This window comes from Schistocerca cancellata, chromosome 4 (genome assembly GCF_023864275.1).
Source record: "Schistocerca cancellata isolate TAMUIC-IGC-003103 chromosome 4, iqSchCanc2.1, whole genome shotgun sequence".
Classification (NCBI taxonomy): domain Eukaryota; kingdom Metazoa; phylum Arthropoda; class Insecta; order Orthoptera; family Acrididae; genus Schistocerca; species Schistocerca cancellata.
In genome coordinates, this window is record NC_064629.1 from 811,398,788 (window position 1) to 811,402,738 (window position 3,951).

The following is a 3,951-nucleotide window of genomic DNA, read 5'->3' on the forward strand; positions in this document are numbered from 1 at the left end:
CATTTCGCCAGACACGTTGTCAAAGGTTTCGGGTAATTTCATTCAGAGACTACGCCATATTATTGCTACACATGGTGGATATGTGAAAAATATCGTACTATAGAGTTTCCCAGACCGCAGCGCCATCTGTTGTTGAAAATTGTAACTACTGTAATTTCGAAAGTTTGTCTGCCTGAAAATGTACTGTTGTCCCAAGCATATTGCAACAAACGGTGTATTTCTATCGCTGCTCGTTTAGTTTTTATTGCCGTTTCAAATATACCGGTCATTTTTGAAACACCCTGTATTAGTCACCTGCGCTTTTTTTCAGTCGCTTGGGACTTCGTGCTGTGCGAGGGATTAACGATAAACACAAGCTAGGCAAGGGCTAATGCTGTAGAGCACTCTTTGTAAAACTGAATTAGGATTCTATCCGGACCTAGTGAGTTATTTGGTTTCAAATCTTTCAATTACGTCAGGGATGCTTATTATTATGTGGTCGATACGGGAGTCTGTCCGATGGTCAAATGACGGTACGTTTGTACGATTCTCCTGTGTCAACAATTTCTTGAACGGGAAATTTAAAACTTCGGCTTTCGTTTTGTTGTCTTCAACTGCCACACCAGACTGGTCAACAGATGATTGTATGGAAGCCTTGGACCCACTTAACGGTTTTACATAGGACTAGAATTTTCTCGGGTTCTCTGCCAGATCTTTTTGCTAAGGTATGATGGTGGTAGTAGTTGTATGATTCGCTTATAGATCTTTTCACAGACTCAAGAATCTCTACTAAACTTTGCTTGTCGTTATCTGTGCATTTTCATTTGAACCGACAATGCAACAGCCTCTGCTTCCTCAGCATTTTCCGAATTTCGTTATTAAACCATGGTAGGTTATCCACTTGCTAGGTACGTAACTCTCCAGACCACGATTTACAATCTGCTTAAACTTCACCCACAATTCCTCTAAGTCCATCTGACTGGAATTAAGTGATGGCAGTTCACTCTTCAAGGGAGATGCTAAAAACTGCTTATCTGCTCTATCTGGCAGAAACACTCTCCTAGCCTTCTTCACTGATTTATTAACTTTCGTAACCATAGTTGCTATAATGACATCATGATCGCTAATCCCCATTTCTATTCTGATATTGTCGATAAGGTCCAGCCTAGCTACAAGGTATAAGATAATTTCATTGTGTGTGGGCTGCCGAGATAGCTGCGTAAGACAGTTTTCAGAAAACGTGTTCAAAAGTATTTTGCATGACTGTGTCTGCACCGCCCACAATGTATCCATAGACATCCCAGTCAATACTGAGTAGGTTAAAGTCGCCTCCAACTAGTACTGCATGACCAGGGTATTTACGTGCTACCAACAGACGATTTTCACTGAATGACTCTAGAACTGTCACAGTGGAATTGGGTGGCCAATGAAAGCATCCAACAACTAACTTGATTTCACCTACACCCATTATACATGACCAGATAACTTCACCATAGTATTTGAACAAAGCCAGCAACAGTCCAAAGTATCGTTATCCAAGATGGCGGGCACGACGTCATCCAAGATGGTGGCTGTTACGTCAGTCAAGATTGCGGATTTTGGCGGGAAAGTGCCACGCCCCCCTCCCCCAGAAAAGTGGCGCGAAGTTCAAATTCCTGCAGTATAATGCACCACACCACTCTTATCTCTAATAAGCAAAGAAAATGGCGGGGAAAAAGTACTTGTCTTTAATATTTGACCAATTTCAAGCAGGTGTGTTCTCCACTGCGTCTGGACTCCAACTGCCTTAGTTCATATTGTCGCCACCAGAGGCCGCCACCGTGCTGTCAGGTGCTGATGCAAGTAGCGTTATTCAAGATGGCCACACCCATTGTGTTTGCCACTGAGTTCAGAGCCCAACTGGCTTAGTTCATATTGTCGCCACCAGAGGGCGCCAGCATGATGTCAGATCATGATGCAAGTGCAGTTATTCAAGATGAGCGATGTTGGTGTCACATGTGTTCAGTTAAATTCGTTAGCATATTTACAGAAGACTATGTCTGGCATGAGTATAAAGGTCTAGCCTGAAGGCTGTGAGGTCATTTGCTCGTTGGCCGCTGACGTGGCGCGTGTCCGGTTATAACATCCGGGAGAGAGAGGGCAGACATTCTTGTGTCATCAACCAATGTAACGGTAGCGTCCTCTGGTGGTGACGATATGAACTAAGCCAGTTGGGCTCTGGAGATCACCATGAACACACTGGGTACTGCCATCTTGAATAACTGCACTTGTGTCATGATCTGACATGCTGGCGTCCTCTGATGGTGACAATATGAACTAAGCCAGTTGGAGTCCAGACCCAGTGGAGAACACACCTGCTTAAAATTGGTTAAATAATAAAGACAAGTACTTTTTTCTCATCATTTTATTTGCTTATTAGAGATAAGAGTGGTGTGGTGCATTATCTTGCTGGAATTGGAACTTCGCGCCATTTTTCTGGGGGAGAGGGGTGTGTCACTTTCCCGCCAAAATTCAAACTTCTCGCCTAAGTCCGCCATCTTGATTGACATCACAGCCACCATCTTGGATGATGTCATCGCCGCCATTTCGGATGACTTCATCGCCGCCATCTTGGATAACGGTACTTTCGACTAATGCTGGCTTTGTTCCAATACTCACCATCATACTCAACTTCGACCTCAATAGAGACCATATTTTTGTCAACAGCAATGACTGCACCCCCTGCTATGGCCTCTAATCTGTCTTTCTGATATACATTACACGACTCACTAAATATCTCAGATCTATGCAGTTCGGGTTTCAGTCAGCTCTTGGTCCCAAGAATAATTTGAGCTCGAGAACATTCCTGGAGGACAGTAAGTTTGGGAACTTTCTTATGAATACTTGGACAGTTTACTGATAAAATTTTGACAGTCGAAGTCTCTGAATGCAGTCTGACTTCCCTTGCCACATATCGACTGGCGAGTGTTCATCAGTACACCTCAAACTACCCTCTACCCTAAACAACCCTCATGTGCACCACACAAGTATTCTGCTACCTGAGTAGCTTCTTCTTTTGTCTAGTCCACCAATGACCTATCAAGTGGACCCTTACAAATTCTGACACAATAACGCAGGTTTAGAAATTTGCAGTCAAGATCGTCACAGATTTGACGAAGGCTTTGGCTGGGACGTTCCACTTGGCTAAAACTGAAGGACCCCGATCAACTCTGGGAACAATACTGCAAATTGAGAGCTCTGATTCCAATGCACACGCGAGGCCACTAGTCTTCACCTCCTCTGTCAGCTGCCTGAGTGAACTGAGGATGGCCTCAGAACCCATGTGACAGTCATCACTGGTACTGACATGAGCCACAACTTGGAGACGACTGCGCCCTTCATGCTTGATAGCCACAGGCAAGGCCACCTCCACATCTTGGATGAAGCCCCTTGGTAGACATACCAAGGCAAATTGGATTTCTTTCCAGCCTTGAACGCTATGGCCTAAGGCGCTCCATAATGCACGTAATGTTGGAGCGTCTGATAACTAGTAAACCAATTCTCCCCTGTGCCTGCTCGGATCCTGCTGAAGGAGTGGCCACCTGTCAACTCACAGGGTGAATAGGTGAGGCCAGGTGGCCAGTCTCCACATTGGCCCTCCTCCTCAAGCGACTCGAATATGTTACTATCCGCCACTAACCATGCTGTGAGGGCAGATCCATCACGTTGGGTACTCGAGGAGGTGCCTTGGAAGCAGAGCCTGTGGGCAAAACAAGTGAAACCTGAGGTGTCCCATGTGACTCGCCAGATTCTCCGCCACCGCTACACTCCAGGGCAGCAGCCTGAAGGTGACTGACTGTAGCCAAAAGCACATTCAGCTGTTCATGAACTGCGGCCAGCTCCTCCTGCATATGCACACATCATACACACATCCTAACCATCCTAGCAAGACCAACTGGCAAGTGAACTATAAAAGCAGTCAGAGTCTTAGAT